This window comes from Ambystoma mexicanum, chromosome 4q, assembly GCF_040938575.1.
Source record: "Ambystoma mexicanum isolate Mex_15411 chromosome 4q, UKY_AmexF1_1, whole genome shotgun sequence".
NCBI classification, from domain to species: Eukaryota; Metazoa; Chordata; class Amphibia; order Caudata; family Ambystomatidae; genus Ambystoma; species Ambystoma mexicanum.
In genome coordinates, this window is record NC_090928.1 from 880,703,193 (window position 1) to 880,723,550 (window position 20,358).

At 43.3% G+C, this 20,358-nt stretch overlaps 1 long non-coding RNA gene across 2 annotated transcripts in view; it reads left to right on the forward strand.

Moving 5' to 3' along the window:
• LOC138468053 (uncharacterized) overlaps positions 1 to 18,842 on the forward strand; it is a 146,141-nt gene extending 127,299 nt beyond the window's left edge. For both annotated transcript variants that reach the window (XR_011268190.1, XR_011268191.1), the window contains one exon: positions 17,962 to 18,842. This is a non-coding gene — a long non-coding RNA (uncharacterized lncRNA). The remainder of the gene's footprint in view (positions 1 to 17,961) is intronic.
• Positions 18,843 to 20,358: the final 1,516 nt, after the last annotated feature.

Consider the following 20,358-nt stretch of genomic DNA (forward strand, 5'->3'; position numbering starts at 1 on the left):
AGGGTTATTTTCTGTAGTTCACATCGGGTGATGGTTTCACCCCTGGGTTCCTCTCTTCTGGGTGCAGATACTTCACTCGGGTCCCCCACTTTTGGGCGCAGCACCTTCACTCACAATTTTTTAATGTCTTTTCAAACAGTTCCAGTGGACATCCCTTGCCCGGGTTTACCTTTGTCAACACACTGTTTCTAAGGACTTTAGACTTTTCCCCCTTCTCGTTAGCACCCCTCTTCTGGGTTTACACTTGCTAACTTCACATTTGTATTTACTTTCAATGTTCACAGGATTCACTTCCTTTTTCTTTCACCATGTTTGTAGATAAAAGTCTTTCAATTGTACAGGGATTTTGCTAGACCTCCTTTATGACCACTTTGACCTCTTTTGGTGGCTCTCCTACGGCCTGCTGGTTTCTGTAGTTTTACTCAGACCGGGATCAACCAGAGTCTCTCGAGTTAACACCCACATGGTGCCTATTCTCTCTATGGCTGGTCTCCCCTTATCACTATTTAGAGTTCTTTGTACTTAGTTCAACTTGCCACTTTGTGACTTTCATTCACCACAGCCTGGCTCTTATCGGCTCTCCCCTTGACTCACTGGCTCTGATGAACCACTTCGCTTTCTTCATAACTGGAGTCAAGGCCAGTACCACGGTTGTAGGAGTTTCCCTCACTCCTCCTTATCAGCCTTGACATGCTCTGTGTACCATTGACATCTGCTGCAAGACACTTGTGCTATTGTTCGCAGTCTTAGGCTCTCTTCCACAAAGGTTCTGTGGGCCTGCGTCAAAAGGGGGAAGGTTGCTTCTCTCCTCACCACCCTCCTGCTTCCAGCCATCTTTCTCATTCTCTTGAACTGCTGCACCTGGTTAGCCGTCTCATTGTGCTGTCTGACATGTTCGTACAGTGCTTTCTCTTGCTCCACCTTTGATCCCTGTGGGGAAGGAAGGGGCTGTCAGGTGTGTGTGATTCTGATCAATTGCCTGACTTTGCCTGACCTTTGTATTGGGACATGTCACCTAACAGGTCTGGTGTTAGTCCGTTCTCTGTTGTGTCATGCAAAAGTGTTTGTATCGGAAAATAGGGGGGGCAGTGTTTTTTAATGTCCTATGTGGTACGATGGGGAAAAGGTGTTAAAAGAAGGAGGATACTACGTCTCATCCGTCGGTATCCCACTCCCACTCCCTGAAGACCCCCCATTCAGGTTATCCTCACTCACTGGTCCACACCCAGGACCTGGATCCAATAGCGATGCCCGTGTCATGGCGACCTGGATGATAGACCCCCGGGGACTAGCTAGGGGGACACCTTCAGGTTTCTCATAGGTCGGTGTATCGTACGTCCTGGCTTAGCAAAGGTATTAGGTTCATTCACCAAATCGAACAGGATACAGGCTGGAAATCCTTTCATGATCTTAAAAAAGCCTTTTCCCTGCCCTCGTTGGACAGTTACATCCAAAAGTAAGTTTACATTAAGTTCAGAAGCATAGATCACACTATTGTACATATTTATATTTTGTAGCAGATCCTTATCCTGATTTGTACTTAAAATGATAGCCTAAGAAGCTATTGCAAAACGTCAGATCTGAAGAGCAGGGTTTTGAGATTTTTTCTGAATGACCAGACTGACGTGTCATTTCTCAGTTGGTGGGGGAGGGCATTCCACAATTTTGGGGCTACTACTGGGAATCTTGAGCCTCTTGCTTTCTGTCTTCGATAACTAGGGATAGAAAGCATGTTAGTATAGGCAGAACGGGTTGGTCTATTAGTATTGACTTTACAGATGAGTTTGCTGAGGTTTTTAGGGGCCTTCTCGGCAATACACTTGTGTGTCATTGTCAAGATTTTGAAGTTGATTTCATCTTGGACAGGAAGCCAGTGAATGTTCATTCTAAAGGAAGAAATGTGATTGTGTATAGGGTTGTTTAATGCTGCTCTTATGGTGTTGTTTTGTACAGTTTGTAATTTTTTGATGTTTCTAGTGCTGGTTCCTGCAAAGAGAGAGTTGCAGTAATCAATCCTAGAAAGTATCAAAGCCGTTGCAAAGGTGATAGAGTTTTCTGTGGAGAGAAAGGAGTGGCTATCTCTTATTAGTTTAGCCGTATAGGCAGCTGATGAGACAACAGCATTGACCTGTCTATTTAGTGAAAGTGTGGAGTCAATATAAACCTCTAGGCTTTTTATTTCAGTGGCCACTGGGATGGTGTTCACATCGATAATGAAGGTTTTGTAGTACTGTGGGAGGTTACTAAGTTTTGTTTTGTTTTCGATGAGGATAAGCTCAGTCTAATCATTATTGAGGCATAATTCGTTGAGTGCCATCCAAGCTTGGATTGCAAGGTATATTTTGTTTAAATTTATAGTGTCAGTATTGTAACAACCGGTTATCGGTATGACAATTTGGGTATCATCTGAGTAGTTTGTATATGTGATACCCATATTATCAGGTTTATCAAACAAAGCTTGGTGAAAGCAATATAGAGTGTAGGTGATATGCACGAGCCCTGTGGCACACCACACGTTACCGGTTAAAGTGTGCTGCTGAGGTGTCCGAGAAGACCCTCATGGTTCTGTTGGATAAAAATGATTTGATCCAGTTGATGGAGTCTAGGGGGAATTGGGCTGCAGTTTCAAGGTTCTGGCATATTATTTCATGGTTGGCCAAATAAAACGCTGCCGTAAGGTCTAGCAGCAGGAGGATGCAGAGTTCTCCTTTGTCTATGTGCTGGTCCATTTGAGTTTTCAAATCGAGTAAGGCCGTTTTGGTGCCATGACCTGGTCTAAAACCAGATTGTCTTAAGCCCAAGAGTTGATTATCTTCTAGATGTATTTGTATTTGCAGATAGGCTACACAGTCTAATATTTTAAGTAAGAAGGGAACTGTAGTAATGGGATGAAAATGTGTTGGGATATTAGGATCAAAGGTAGGTTTTTTGGGCAACGGTAAGACCCAGGCTGTTTTTAGGTCATTAGGGAGTGTGTTGGAGGTCAACCAACTGTTGATGATACTGGTGACAAACGGTGCCAGTTCAGCTGCACAATCTTTTGATAGGGTAGCAGGGCAGATATCACCTTTACATCTAGATGGTTTTAAACTTTTGATGATGTTGATTGTGTCTAAGGTAGTAAGTGGGGAAAAGGTAAATTCGATTGCCTTAAGCATCTTTGGGATAAGGAATGTGGTTGGTGGTTAAGTTTGGATTTTTTTTCAGTTTTCCTTTGTAGTAGTGAAATTTTGTTGGCGAGGACGTTCTATATATTGGAGCACCATTGTTCATCTTTAATCCTAAAATCTGGAGTAGGTGCTGGTGATTCTAATTCACAGAGGATAGTGAAAAGCTCTCTGGTGTTAGATTGGGCATTAGACATTCTTTGATTGTAAACTACACTTTTAGATTTGATGATTTCATTCTTATAGTTATTAGCTAGGGTTTGGAATTGAAATCTGTTTTCTTGAGTTGGTGATTTGATCCATTTGTTTTCAGCAGAACTTTTTGATGCTCGAAGAGCTTTAAGGTCAGGGGAGAAACAAGTATTGACATGAGCTCGGGGTTTAATCTACTTTTTAGCAGAGCCGTTTTATCTATAGCTGCAAGCATAATTTCATTGTAATGGCTAACTAAGGTTGAGGGGTCACTATCCTGGTGAGCTAGTTCTAGGATAGAGGTGAGTAGTGGTAACATGCTGTCTCGGTTGATATTTTTAAGGTTTCTGGAAGGGGCTGGAGATGTTGATTGAGGCTGTTTCAGAATTTTGGTAGTGATGCTAGTGGTGAATATGATAAGATTATAATCTGACCAAGGCGAAGGGGAGTTGGATTGGAAGATGGTAGAACATTTGGAATCGGCTAGCCAATCTAAAGTGCGTCCTTTAATTTTTATAACAAATTAGTGAATTATTGCCTGCATTGTTTTGTTCATTTCACTGACAATGTGTTTACTCCCAACCCTGAAACAGTTGTATTTATGACCAGAGCTTCTAATGTTCGATCCACTCATTTCTACAAATTGTTGGGTGTCACTGACTCGCCCACCGAAAGATGGGCTGTCCAACCTCAGTGGAAAATTGACTGTGGGGAACACTTTGATGATGCAGCTTGGGAACAACTATGGCCAAGGGTTAAATCCCTATATATGTCACTTAATATTTCACAAAACCTATTTTTCTTTCTGCATAGAGCCTTTTTGACCCCAGTGAGATTACTTAATAACTAAATATGGTACTGATGGGCATTGCTGGTCCTGTGGTAAATTATGTGGATCGTACATCATGTTCTTGAATGCCCATTTGTTCACAAATTCTGGCGAGACATTTGGATTCCCCCTATCATTCACACTTTTTTTGTTGGGTAGCAAAGTTCATGATAAAGATGAGCGGAATCCCTCTGTGGTGTAAAAAGACATTTTTTAAGACTGTATTGTTAAAAGATTGGATGAATGTTTGTCAATCCAATCTCTTCATCAAGTGCATTGAAGTACTCTGTCCTTTGGTCACCAAATTTGTCAACCACTCCTTTTTAGAAGGTTATGTCCCCCCTCTTCAAGGAGGCTTGGATTTCTCCCCTCCTGAAGGAGGAGAATCTTGACCCTTTTGTTACAGATAGTTACCGCCCCATCACCAACTTTCCATTTCTCATTAAAATCTAGGACAAGGAGGCCTATGCACAATTCCAGTGTTTTCTGGAGAAAATAACATTTTGGGGATTCATCAGTCTGGTTTTCAAGCCTGTCATGGCACGGGGACAGCCCTACTCAATCTTAAGGCCAATCTGCTCAACATCATGGCTCAAGGCCAACCTGCAATTTTAATGCTTTAGGATCTCTCTTCAGCCTTTGATCTTGTTGATCACGCCATACTGGTGGAACAATTACAATTATTAGTTGTCTGTTCCAGTTTGTCTTTCTCATGGATATCTTCTTTTTTGGGTCCATGACTTGCTAGAGTCATTAGCGGGGATGCCCAATTTAGGCCCACTCATATCACATGTGCGGTGCATTGGGTCTTGCATTTTTCCTTCTCTTTTTAACATCTCCCTTGTTTCTCTTTTGACATTGCTGGATGACCTGGGTGTCCAGTACACGAATTATGCTGATGACACCCAGGTTGTCATGAAACTCTCCGGACAATATGACACAGAGCTAGCTAATCTCAATAAGATCTACACTGCCATTCATGACTGAATGACCATCAATTTGTTGCCACTTAACACATCTAAATCCAAGCTTCTTATTGTAACCACTGCACCAAATCTCAAATCCTTATCTGTGGAGAATGCAAGTTTTACCATTCTTAACACTGTCATTCCTCTGGAGAATGAGGTGAAAACCCTTGGTCTTACCCATGACTCTGAGCTAACTATGAAGCAATATGCGGCACAGATTCTCCTGTGGTCATGTCAACAAGCTGGTGGTAACATTCAACCTTTTGTGTCCCATGACAATTTTGCCATCCTCACTATTACTCTCATAGACTTGTGCCTTGATAACAGCCTTCTGAGCGGCTGCTCTCAGAATATTCTATCCTCTCTCTAGGTTTCCCAGAATAATGCAGTGTGAGCTATCACTGATATTTCCAAACACACACATGTTATGCAGACAAGACGGGACTTGCATTGGCTTCCTGTTAGGCCCAGAGTGATGCATAAGAGTCTCACCCTGACTCATAAATTTATCCTCGACACAGCACCTAAATATTTGTCTGCTTGGCTCAAGCCTTATACTCCATTGCGCACCCTCTGATCTAAGAACCAACGTAAACTTGTGCAGCCTCACTTCAGACTGGCCAGAGCAGGTGGACTCAGCTTTGATGTGCATGGCCCGACTGCCTGGAACTCTCTGCCACTGACTCTTCAAACTGTCACTACAACGGTCGATTTAAAAAAAGGACTGAAGAAAATGTTATTCAATCACCTTCCTGACTAAATGCGCTATTTATCTTGCTTTACTCCACTGATTGATTGGGCCCTGGTCTCCCCTCTGTCTTCCTCTCCATCTGTCTTATTTTGTTTTGTATTGTTTCATGTGCACCCTGAGGCCTGCAGGCATGTAGTGTGACATATAAGAATTCAAATAAGTAAACAGTCTCTGAGCAGCTTAGATGGAGAGGCCATGCTAGGCCCCATTGTGAGAGTGAAGCTGGCTAAGTGTGGAGTTACATCTGAAATATAAAAGATAGCACAAAACAGTGACTTTGACATAAGGCCTAGTGGATGAGCGAGAATGGGCCTCCCTCCACTCTAGTATAATGTACAGGCACTCAGAAGAAGAAATTGCAACTTAGAACTGGAATATTGTTCACTGCGTCAAATGGTTTCCAAAAGACATGGGGCACTTTAGATGCTGACTTCATGTAAATGCACACTTTGACAGATTCAAAACTGCAATAGTGCACATGGAAAGAAAAATACATTTGAAATACTATGCATTTGGAAGCTAAAAAGGAGAAATGATGCCTTACATTTGAAAAGTAAAGTTGCATGACAAATTGCCTTCATGAGGAATAAAGAGACTTAATTCCAGCATATGAAATGACAACATTTATAAGGAAAGGCCTTCTTTTGTTTTTGCATAAATGAACACTGGTTTCTTATGTAACTGTGGCATATTTTGTGAAGAATACCAAGAGTGAACTTATTTCTCTTTATACAGTATATAAAGAAAGATGATATTGTGAATAAAAGGGCCCTGGTGTAGTATTGAAGGTTACATGTACATAGTGGGTGAATGCAAAATGCTAGCTTTTCAGAATTGTGAACTGCAACTTGTTTTCTCTCTGAGCTGAAACTTTGACCCCAAGACCTTTGGGGCTGGGCCCTCCAAGGAAACAGGTCTGGTTGTCAATCTAAATGCTAAAATATACAAAGAAGAAGATTGAAATTATGGGATTTACGGATAACATGACCAAACAGAAATGACCTTTAAGTTCAGGTTTCACATAAAATTTGCATCACTTCTAAACAAAGACCCTTTGAAGGTCAGGAGAAAAGGGTAGGATAAACATTGGCTCGAGCAGGTGGGTGGTCACATGCTTACGGAGAAATAGAAACTTAGGAATGGGATGGCGCCATCTGAAACTGTGAGCACCTATTATTCACTGCCATTGATTTAACATAGAAGACATTTTCCTAAACAAAAAAGAGCATTGTGTGTCCTATAAAGCCCACCCAGGATTCATTATGAAGGGGATAGAAATCCAGTTGGCACCATGTAAACAAGTATGAATCTGGCATTTTCATAAATATGAGGAATTAGAAATATTGATAGACTAATAGACAGTGAAATTAATGTTTGAAGTATGTAATTTCAGAGTTGTAACTATTTTGGTGCAGTAGCAAACCACAAAAAATGGTGGTTCTGCCTGGGAAGGGTGTGTGTAATAAATGTAGAATCCAAAAATATATAGATTTATGTTGTTATCTGAAAAATTAGCATAGCTGTCATGTTATGAGATTTTCAGAACACAAAAAGGTTAAACCCTCTTGCCATTTTGAGATGACAACTCTTTCTCCTCCCTCAGCCTACCTTCTATATATCACCCAACTTCTGGTCCTTTCACCAGCCAGTGGGTGTCTTGGTGGTAGGTGAAGGAAGAGTGCTAGCCAATCCTTACCATGGGAATTATTGCAATGTTTTGTTTGTGTCATCAACCCTATAAGAGGGCATATTTGCATCAGAACAAGGCTTGTTACTTTATTCCGGGGGATAGCTTTCTGATGGACTCTTGTAAGGAACAACTAGCAGAGAGTCCTCAAACCTTGCATTGGAGACAGTAACAGGCAAATCTAGAAGGTAGCTGGGACCCCACCAGAGGAGCCAGAAGGAGCCTGGGTGCTGGAGAAAATACATGACGGAAAGCCCTTGAACAGATCTGTGCTGTCCTCAGAGGAACGTTTCCCCTGACCAAAGCCTCCCATGTAAGTAGACCAATCAAAAAGCGATCAATTTTGTGGGGAGCTACCTTATTTATCCCTTTCCATTAGTGGGTAGGGGGTGAAACTGGGTAGGCCATTGGCAGTGGCAGCATACTAGTCATGTGGGTGTAATTGCATTGCAGTGGATGGAACGTTGTGTTGCATTGGGATGGTGCCGTTCAGACCTGTACCCTGAGTTTCAGGGTGGTGTATTGATAAAACAGTGTTGATTTTGAGTTGTCATTGTCAGTGGAAACCAAGCTGGAACAGGGTTGAGATTGTTGCCCTTGCATAGAGAGTATATCAGGTGCAGAGCACCTTTCAGAATGAGCACCATAGAGATCAATATGGCCAGGAAGCACCTCGTATCCAAATTGTTTATTAAAGGTGAATGGGTAGAACAAGAAGGTGAAATATGGCAAGCTAAATGGTGCAGGAGGTAACCTCTGCAAATGTTGATAACTGGCAGGATAATGGGCTGTTAGCGCAGGCCCTGACCAACCTTTACATGGCACAGACATGCAAAGATGGGCAAATTAAAATGTCTCAGCTAACAGCATGATCATGGAATAAAGATACCAGGATAGTGTAACCTCTGTGCAAAACCAGTCTGAGCTCTGGACTCAAGCCCAGAGAGAGTTGAAACATTTAGAAGAAAAAGCACAAAAAAACACAACAGAGACAAAATTCAGAGTCAAAATTAGAAAAAGTGTTCTTCGAAAGCCAAAATACAAGTTAGCGACAACAGCAAGGAAATGCAGAGCGGGAGGCTCAATTTTTCTGCACTGCAAGGGGAGTTTAAAGAATGTGTTGAAAATCTGATCTTAATTCAACACAAATTAAATGAGCAGGTTGTTCACAATAGACCCTGCTTAGAGGACATTTTCACATTTCAAGCACAGTTTGAACAACTGAAAGCTGAAAACAGCCATTAGGTTAATTCTCAAAGTGAATTCTATCAGATGCACCAAGATCTGAACACCTTGAAACAGCAGATAGAGCAGTTGAGGAAAGAACGTTCAAAATTAAGTCAAGAGAATAGTGCCCTGTTTCAGGAAGTGCGTCATTTAAGGATGGATGTGGAGAAAAGCAAGTTATGTTCTCAGGAACTGACTGACATGAGGCTAGAAAATGCTAAATTAATAGAACATGCGAGGCAAACTGAGGTTGCCATAGAGCAGGCAACACAGGCCAAAATTGCACAAGGGGAGGAGATTAGTCTCCTGAAAAAGAAAAGATCAGAATATGTGCAGACAATACAAGCCTTGCAGAAGGAAAATGAGTCCCATTGTGAAGAGTACAAGGGACTAATAGACTGATTAATGGCACAAAATAAAGTGCTAGAAGCCACTCAAGCTCTGGTGCCAGAATTGAAAACTCAGACCTCTGTATGTAACCAAGAGATAGGGACTGAGCAAAACAAATGTGAGAGGTTGGAAAATGATATAGCCAAATACAAACAGGCTTTGAGGCACCTGACCAGTCAGGGTATGGAAAAGTGTTCTCTAGCAGGGGCCTCAAGCCAACTCACCACCTCATATGTACAGGGTGCAGTTGACTTCATACCTGGCAGTTTTCAAGAACAGAGAAACATGAGGCAGCTGGACTCTACCAGGCATAGTCCAACTGAGCCAGAAGGCCAGTACTTATCGGATATTGATGAATATTCATCTCTACACAGTAGAAGGGAAGGTGGCCGGACCAGTGTACCCTGGCATGTATGTCTGACCAGGAGAGCTCCTATGATGAAAAAATCAGAGAGTTGGACTGGCAGAAAATGAAGTTACAAATGGACCACCTGGTCTGCTTTGCAGACAGAGAAGAACCAGAGTCCAGACCGCAAAAGAGCATCTTAAAAACCTCCACACATTTAGGGAGCTGGGGGGAATTCCCCAGCATACCCAGACGGAGGGATGAGGAAGATGAGCACTGCCCTGTGCGAAAAGGGGAGTACAAGGGAAATGACCCTGAGAGCCCACAGCACCACAGGGGAGAAGAGACCATACCCTGTCATCCTGGGAGGGATTCCCAGTCTCATAGAGATAGGGAGCTCCTAGAGGACAGGGAGCGGCCCACCAATAGCAGCAGCTCTGAGTTAGAGGGTGAGTGGACTCAAGTGCAGTAGAAAAGAAAATCTGCCAAACAGAAGAGAGGTCTTGTGAAAGATACAATTCGGCAGTTAATGTCCACAAAGAGCTTTATGACTCCCTACCATAAGAACGCCAAATACTTAGTATGGGATAATCTTGAGTTTTAGGACCAAATGATGACTTCACTTGGTATTAAGAATGATAGAAACTCCATGGAGTTGGTCAAATGAACATTTTTCTCTGCATACTCCAGCTTCTTTGCAGGGCTGGAGAACAAGATCCCCAAAAATGGTCCACCTACAAGGCGGCCATCTTAAAACACTTCTACTTTCACGGGAATCTTCAGGAGGCCTGCATGGTGGACTACAACCTGCAGTGTGGGCAAGACCAAGCACCTAGAAAGTTCATGGAGGAGCTGAAGCAAGCATTTGCTCAGACCTCTAGATGGGTGAACACGAATAGCTGGGAGTTCTTCAACACATACTTCCATGCGCTCACAAAATACATTATGACCCAAATAGTAAGAAATTTCCATGAACGAGGGACCCTGTATTGGGTGATAGCACAGTCCATCCAGATTTATGAGGTCCAATACCACTATGAAAACAAAAACAATCCTAAAAACTCCAAACAATCAAGCGCACCCACCGCTGCAAAGGTAGCTGAAGTGAAAAATACTCCCTCATTGCACTTGGAAACGGAGGGGCCTAAAAATACTCCTCCTACCATCAAGCAGAATGGGAGGGAGAGGAGACCCTTTGATCCACCCAATCGGGTGGTAGCCAGGCAGGGTACCAGACCAATGCTCCATATGACCCTGCCACCTATATCAGTCCCAGATACAAGGGTAACAGACACATCTTGGGGTATGTTTGAACTCCCCCAGCTAAAGGGGGGTCCAATCAGATAAGTACTGCCTCAGGAAACCTCCCTCAAAACGGCCCTGAGAACTTCCTTAGGAAGGATGAAATACTGCACGCCCAACCTAAGTTTCTTTCACAGATACCCCTCGAACCCCAATTTCCAGAATAATCCTCCTCTTTCTCCCCACTTTCAGGACAATAGATTCTCGAATCAGTGAGAAGGGAGACCTAGGGTGGAAGGGATTTATGGTCTTTCCATCTAAAACTTTCCAACTAATGTTTTTGCATCGAAGACCCAACCATTGAAAATATTTGCATCAAATGCATTTTTTTGTATTTTCTTTTTTTGGAAGGGGGATCCCCCACCCAACCCCCATTTTTTATCCGTAAAAACCCACCCCAACAAAAATGTACCCTTTACCCATCTCATACATGCATTTGATGCATATATTTTTGATGGATAGGTTTCAATGGAGAAGGTTTTGCTTGAAACTTTTTTGATGGAAACACTAGATACCGTGGAAGGTTATCAGGGAAACACCCAATTCCCGATCTACTCTGGGAGAAGACACATATGTGCCCTTTCTGGGAGCAGCATCCAGACCTCCCTATCAACCAGAGAAAATGTCACAACTAGAGCGACTGGTCCAACATTTAACTCAAGACCTGGGTCACATGTTGAGGACTCAGCAGAACCCCCCACTTTAAAGTGCTAGCCAGAATAACTCGACACCCAGGTCTGGTGCCCCGGAGCAATGACGGGAAGAAACCTCTGACAACCAACAGGTTCCAGAGGAGGGGGACCGGGTAAAAGCGAGATGCAAAGCCCTAGAAGAAGCTTCCTTTCCCACCAGAACAAAACCCCTGTAAACCTCTGAACCTGAATATAAATCTACTACCCCCGAAAAGCTGGAACATAGGAAACAGAGGGTAAGTAGGAGAAATCGAAAGCAAAAGATAACCAACTTCGTGGAGGAAGCCTGCATCATCCATTTCAAAGGAGAAGAAACCCTGGAGAATTCAGGGAAGAAAATCTTTTCTTTCAGAGATAGAGGGATCTCTCCCAGGGAAAAATGTGTCCCAGAAGACCCTGATTTCGACGTGGTAAGTATGGAGACTGACCCAGAGCAACACATTCATAAACCCCAACAATGCCACCAGGGGCGTTGCTAGCTCCTGAAAAGACCCGGGGCTACACTAATGTCAGAACTGTCAGGACTGGGGGCTAGCTAACCTTTTGGTTGGAGCTCCTGAGATTGTATACACGGCTACAACCAAAAGACCAGGGGCTATAGCCCTCTTATCCCCCCCCTAGCAACGCCTCTGAATGCCATCCAGATGCCCCTGAAATCACAAAGGTATTCTCCCCACAAACAGGTTCGGTAAACTGTCTCCATGAAAAGGGGGACAGCAAACAATAAGGGGAAAAAGGGGGTTTCCCAATCCCACAGGTATCTGGGTGCCAAATTTTCTTTACAGATTCCCAAATTCCGACACAGAAAACTGTCCAAGATCACACAGTATCAGAGTACAAAATAAAACAATTAACTGCCAAGCTGGCACAAAATGCACATTTTCTTTGCCCCCTTGAAGAGAGGGAAGGGAGATTTTAATTTCATGCCTGCGTCGAGGTACAGGGTCAGTGTGCATTATCAACGCTGGTGGATACTGAATCCCAAGCTGCCCACCTTTCCAAAAAGGCATTTGACCAACTAAATTCAGGAAGGGGGAGAGTCACCAAATTTCCCTCACGCCTCTTCCTGGACAACATCAAAACTTCAATGGGAATGATATTTCCATCGAAGGGACTGCGGATTGGAGATCAAAATTGGACGACATAGGGTGAAACACCTGATAATAGTCGTCACTCCAGAGGGCACACCTTGTCGCTGGGGAATGACCTCCTTCGGAGATTATCACCCCTGATTGCCTGTGTGAACAAAGTTCTCTGGACTCACACTAACCAGCCAATCAAACTAAAACAAAGCACAATCTATGTGAGTTCCATTGGCACATGCTACATGATTGAACAACGGTCTGACAAAATAGAATTCCATTTCAGGAACAATCATGTCCCAGACATCACTGTCATTTCTGTAGGTGAGCAAACTGGTGATGGAAACCCTTCTCCATTTTTGAAGATCAACCTCCCTCCCAGGTTTAAATGGTATTCCACACTGGAAGGAAATACTCTGAAATTATATACCAATCCACAATCAGAAGAAAACCCAAATCCCATGACAAAAGACGAAGAAAGACCAGCTCAATGTTTGAGCGACATTCTGATAAAGGGTGAACAGCTGTTTTTACCCATTTAGGTAAGTGACGGGAAGGAGCCTGTTCTGGTCCAGAGTATGCCTGATTAACAGAAGAAGCTTCATCAGCAAAGCATTTTTCAGGAAACTCCCAAACGATCCCAAAACGATCAGACCATTCCCACATTTAAATTGAATGGTAAGTGGGAAATGGGCCTCGAAAGTGCAAATTCCAAAAGATCTCTAGCAGGTGCATGCTAAAAATGTCCATTGTTGTAAAAAAATTGTAAAAAGTATACAACATAATTGTTGGGTTTTGAGAAATGTCCCCTCCACCTTTTACTTAGGCAGTGACATTCTTAATTGATTCACAATTAATTTGTACCTAATTAATCACAAAGCCTGGTCCCATCTGGGGGGTAACCCCATGGGATTTGACAACACTGAGAAAGCATTTTGGTCAGCTCAATTGTTGCTGTATGCCGTTGAAGTTCTAGTGAGAGAAGATGTTACCATCCCAGGACAGGTGAGACAATTTACAATTCCCCTAAAAATTAAGCAAGGAAAGAACCTCAAAAACAAGAACTCCAATATAAATCTGAATTATCATATCCAATAGCAAGGTTTGTATTTACATCCAACACCCTTAGTTGACCTAGAACATGACACCATTCGAATATTGCTGGATAACAGCGACCCTCGAAGTATTACTTTGGGCACATACAACTTTATTGGACTGGCAGTTGATACACAACATTATTCTATTGATTTAGGTAATGAGGTCATTGGACCAATTCCAAATGACTGCTTCCATATCGACAAAGGTATCCCTCAGAAAAGATTTTCACCAGGCAAGGGGGAATTTCTTGATTTACTCTTCCTGCCCTTATGGTGGGGAAGAGGTGACCTGTGACATCAGGAAAGATGAGGTTGTGTTCTGAGTCAACAGTGACTACCTCCAATCCTTGAAACCTCACGCCCAGGCCAACACCATAACAAGAGATCTCTCCACCCAACTGGAGGATACCGTAGAAATTGCCATGCCCGAGATCGTTCCAGGCTTTAAGCAGATGTGTGAATAACAAATCAATCTTGCTGATACCTGTGAGACCAAGGAGCAAAAGCAGAAGCTGAAACAGGTGTTTTTGGATTTTCAGGATATCATTGTGGTAGATTCGTATGATTGTGGACACACAGAGATACATTCAACAACCACACCTACGGACCCTGAGATGGCTACAGTATTTGTGAAGCAATACCGGTTACCTCTCATGTCTATGGAGTCACTCACAGAAATTCTTAAACCGTAGAATCCTGTTGGATAATTCATCCAATCCATAGTACCTTTAACAACCCAGTACTGGGGATACTCAAACCCAATGGTCAATGGAGACTTTGCACAAACCTAAGGGAGTTAAATAAACGGGTCCACATGTCAAGATCGCTTCTTCCCTCATCGGTCAGGGAATGGCCCAGGTCCAAGGGTCAAAGGTGTATACCGCCATTGACCTGACCAACGGTTACTGGACAGTACTTGTGAGTAGAGAAGACCAGTACAAGCTTGCCTTTACCTTTTGGGGGGGAAGCAATACACATGGACCCAAACCCACTTTGAATACATAAACTCTGGCATTGAATTTAATATCTTCCTACATAAGGCCATGCTTGATTTGGGCAAAAGGGGAAACCTGGCCTATGTAGATGATGTCTTAATCAAGAGCTCAACTGTGGTGGAACACATAGCTGAAATATGCTATGTTCTGAACCAGTTGCAGAAAACCAGAGCAAAACTGTCCTTTTAGAAAGCACATGGACCCACACCCACTTTGGATACATAAACTCTGGCATTGCATTTAATATCTTCCTACATAAGGCCATGCTTGATTTGGGCAAAAGGGGAAACCTGGCCTATGTAGATGATGTCTTAATCAAGAGCTCAACTGTGGTGGAACACATAGCTGAAATATATTATGTTCTGAACTAGTTGCAGAAAACCAGAGCAAAACTGTCCTTTTAGAAGGCACAGTGGTGTGAGAACTGTGTGAACTTCTTAGGGCATGAAATCACCCCTGAGGGTCTCCGTACCCAGGCAAAAAAGGTGGAAGCATTATTGAAATTAAAAGACCCTACTACCCTGCAAGAACTAAGAAGCCTTCTTGGACTCACTAATTATAGTCATACGTTCATTGAAGACTAAGCAGAGGTCACCCAACCCTTGGTCCATCTACTAAAGGCTGGGGTCAAGTGGGAGTGGGGTCCAGAACAATCTGAGGCAATAAAACAACTAAAGAGAAGCCTTTCCCAATCCCCTTGTTTGGCTTACCCCATAAAGAACAAGGGATTCTTATTGGAAACAGGGTTCTCAGATACTTGCTTAAGTGCAGTATTATACCGAAAGCATGACAAGGTCAACAAAGTAATCTTGTACGTGAGCAAGACTTTCTCCTCTGTGGAGGAAAAATTCAATGATTGCAAAAAGGCATTCCTGGCAATGGTGTGGGCGGTGAAGAATTGCCTCCCATTGATCCAGGGGGAGCACATCATCATGGAGACTACTCACCAACCCATGAACAATCTCCAAAGTAACCGAATATGAACAGGGAATGTGAGTAACTCCAGAATTACTTCCTGGATTCTGTCCATGCAAGGCTTTCCTGTGGAGGTCAGATATGGCCGAATCAAGAAGAGTCCTCTAGCGCAAGCATTGGCTGACTTGCACGACTGTGTTCAAGAAAACTGTCTTGAGGATGAAAGTCTAAGGACCAACAACAATATGGAGGCATACCGTACTTCCCTGCACAAAGTCTATGAGGAAGACACGTGTCATGGGATACCCACAGTTTATGTGGATGGGTGCTCCTACCATGTTGACAATCATAGGGAAAATAAACTAGTGGCTGGCATTAGGAATGCCTGGGTGAATGATGCCCCAGAACCCTCTGCTGGTTACAAGATAGGCGCCCAAAGTAGTCCGGTACATCAAGCCATCCTCACTGAAGTGCAACACCAACTCAAAGAACTAATCATAATCACTGATTCAGATTATGTCAACAATGGGTTTGTGAAACACCTGATTAATTGGAAAAATCAAGGCATGCAGTGTGTGAATACCAAACTGCTCAAGCACAGGAAATTACTGACCAGTTGGCCAAAGCCAGAGCCAATCACAGGGATCTCCTAGAAACCAAATCCCTGTTGGGAGAAATCCAGGTCGCTGCTGTCCCCAGGTCCCACACCTATGCCAAAAATTAACGCTCAACTGCCCAGTGGATTAAAGAAACCTCAGATACAGATTTGATTAATGCACAAAAAGAGGATCCAATTATTGGGAAATGTTATCAACATATTGAAGACACCGTGAACTTTCTCTGACAGAATGCCATCATATTGGGAAGGAGGATCTCTGGTTGTTGGTGAATTTTTCCAAAATGTTTTGAATCCAAGATGGTTTGTTGGTATGGAGATCCATATCTGGATGTGAACAGTGGGTGATACCTACCTCATTCCGAAGCCTGATGTTATGTCACACCAATGACGCGACCAGTGCCAGTCATAGGGGTTTTCATACAACATTAGAAATCTTGTGTGAGTTTGCATATTAGCCACACATGGGGCCTGGACCTCGACATGTTCTTAAAGTGGTGTCTTGTGTGTGCTCAGTTTCAGCCAAGTTCTCTCACAAACATAGCTCCCCTACAGAAAAGGGGTATGACACTTCCTTGGTTGGATTTGCAACTCGATTTCATTGGGTCAGTGATTCACTCCTCTAGAGGAATCAAGTACATGTTGACCATAACATGCTTGTTTACCAAGTGGGTAGAATGTCTCCCGGCCCCAAATTGTAGGGCAGAGACAGCGGCTGTGCTAATGATCAATCACATCATCGCTAGTTTCAGCCTTCCCCAAAGGATTGAGTCAGACAGATGAAGTAATTTTACCTGCGAGGTGATGACCAAGATGTGGGAGATACTAGGGGTAAAGAAAAAACTCCACATTGCCTGCCACCATCCTCGAGTGTGGGAGTTGAGAGGTAGAAGTTTGTGACTCTGGACCAAGTTGGGACATCCGATTACCGCTTGTCCTAATGCCCATCAGGTCCATGCCACCTTCTGCAACCAAAATTTCTGTGTTTGAGCTCATGACTGGACGAAAAATGGTGCTACCTCAGCATCTGCTCTACCAAACTCAAGAGCAGACCCTTATCAATATGTCCACGTCCCATGAGTACATTGAAAATGTATGTAACACCTTCAGCATGCTTTTGCTTACACTCAGCGCAATTTAGAAAAGTTGGCAGAAGGAAGGAAAGCCTACTACAACTTAAAAACTACCAAGAAGGAGTACGAAGTAGGAGACAGGGTCTACCTCCTGTACAATTTCCAAAGGAATCAAACCAAGGAGTGGAAGTTACTCCCCTCTTGGTGCGGTGCCTTTGAAATTGTCTATAAAATCTCACCTGTCGACTATAAGATCTGCATCCCCAAAGGAGAACATATGGAAGAGAAATGGGTTCATATCAATCAGTTGAAGAGTTGTCACCCCATACAGGTGTTATGACTGATTGAAGAAACCAGTGAGGGTAGAGCCCAGTAACAACCTGAAGAATGAAAGGAAAGGATAGAAACCCGGATGGAGAATATCACACATTAACAGGGAGTAAAGCCATTTATACAAATAAGGAATGTACCACAAATAGAGAAATATAATGCTGTTGAATTGTGTCTGTCAAGTTAAATGAATGTTAAAAATTGGTTGCAATGTATAAACTGTTGTTTTGTTGTCCAAGTTGTATCCCTATTTGCTGGGGAAAGAAGTATGAAATACTTGACCTATCTTTTACTCTCGGCAGATTCCATAACTCCTTGCCTTTACAGCTTGGAGGTTGGAGTTACCGGAAAGGGAGGGGTCCAGGACCAGAACCCTAAATTCTGAAAAGAGTGGAGTGCAGACCCGAGGCCCACTCCCTCAGGACAGGAATGAACCAAAGCCAAAAGGAAAAAAAAAACAACCTTCCCTTGTTCTTTTCTCTGAGTCACCTGAATCAAAGATCCGGGCTGGGGGGTCTGTGTGTTAAAAAGACAGCCGCTGAGCGACGGAGATGGAAAGGCCATGCTAGGCCCCAGTGTGAAAGTCAAGCTGGCTAAGTGTGGAGTTCCATTTGAAATTTAAAAAACCTGTACAGAACACTGATTTTAACATAAGTCCTAGTGAATGAGCGAGAATGGGCCTCCCTCAACTCTTTTAAAATGTACAGGCACTCAGCAGAAGAAAGTGCAACTTAGAACTGGAATACTGTTCACTGGGTCAAATGGGTTCCAAAAGACATGGGTCACTACAGATCCTGACTTTGTGTAAATACCCACTTTGAAAGACTAAAAGCTGCAACAGTGCACATGGAAATAAAAATACATTTGAAATACTGTGCATTTGGAAGCTAAAAAGGAGGAATGATGCATTACATTTGAAAATTAAAGTTGAATGACAAATTGCCTTCATGAGGAATGCCTTGATTTCAGCACATGAAATTACAACAGTTACAAGGAAAGGCCTATTTTGTTTTTGCATAAATGAACACTGGTTTCTTATGTAACTGTGCATATTTTGTGTAAAATGCCAAGAGTGAACTTATTTCTGTTTATACGGTATATAAAGAAAGATTATATTGTGAATTACAGGCCCTGGTGCAGTAGTGAAATGTAGTCCACTTGTACACGGTGGGTAAATGCAATATGCTAGACGTTCAGAATTGTGAACTGCAAATCGTTTTTCTCTCTGAGCTGAAACTTTTACCCCAAGACCTTTTGGGCTGGGCCCACAAAGGAAACAGGTCTGGTTGTCAATTTTTTTATTTTTAAAACTTTTATTTTTGTTGGCAGAGGTTTACAACAAACACATACGTCAATGCAGTCAGTACATTCATTATACACATGAAGAGCAATACAACAACTGCAAGTGTGATACAATAGCAGGTGAAAGAGCAATAAGACATGATGTACCACAGGGTTTAAAAGCTTCATTGTGGGACTGGGGACGAGCCACCCTCCAATGAACTCTCCTCCTGACTGTTAATGTAGCTGTTAAATGCAGCCCATGTGTTCCTGGAGCGCAAGTGGGGAGGAGCCTAGTTAGGTACTCTTCTTTGCAGTTTTGGGACCATGTAAGCAAATTTAGCCACTTCAGAAATGTCAGGGGGAGGGACTCTTCCAGCTTTGAAGTATACATTTTTTGGCCACCATGTAGCTTATATTAGGAAAACTAGCCATGCATTTAATGTCGTCAGTTTTCCATTCCCCAAACATGGCTTCCAGTGGATCAGAATCAATGACAGTCCCAATGATCTCAGTCAGTGTCCTTAGGATCTCCTCCCAAAATTCACCCAGTTCATGGCATGTCCAGAACATATGCAGATGGTCTGCGTTCTCTGCTTTGCAGCGGGGGCAGGAATGTGTGTTGGTGCGAGCAAACTTCGATATCCTGAGAGGGGTGTAGTACAGCCTATTCAAGAATTTATACTGCATAGCTCGATGGCGGAAGTTGGTGGAGACTTTGTTGGTGTGTGAGCACATCTGTTCCCATAAGTGATCCTAGACCTCCAGGCCCAATTCCTCTGCCCATTCATTGCGTGTCCTTGAGGGCTGGACCAGGCCGCCCACCAACAACAATTTATGTAATGAGGAGACCACGCCGCGAGCACTGCCCGAATCGGCGATGTATGAAAGCTCTTGGGTGTCAGGGAGCTTGTTGGGGAAGGAAGGCCACACGACGCTGAATGCGGCGCGTAGCCTATAGTATTGCAGGGTCCCCAACGCAGACCCAGAGTGGCCCAGCTTCCATGTCTGTGGGTCTACAAACCTTCCATCAGGATAGATGTCTGTTAATAGCTGGTAGTCCAGAGCCCCCCAGTGCTGGGCCAGGGCTGTGTCGTGTGTAGGCTCCAACCCGGGGAAGCCCCACACTGGGAGTCATTTATAATAGGGTTAGGGTTCGGCTGTTGCGTGCAACAGTCGGGCCCAGGCATGCAGTGTGGTCCCAACTTGTAAAAACAAGGAAATATCGAGGCTGAGTACCACAAAAAGGAAATACACCACACATGGGCTGTAAAGATTCACAGATTTTTTATTCTGTGCAGTTCACAAAGAAACAAAGATACAGATAGCTATCTGGCTCTCAACACCCCACAATGAGTACCAGCCCGTCAGAGAGAGAAGAGAGAGTGCTGGACATCTAGACATTCATACTTTCATAC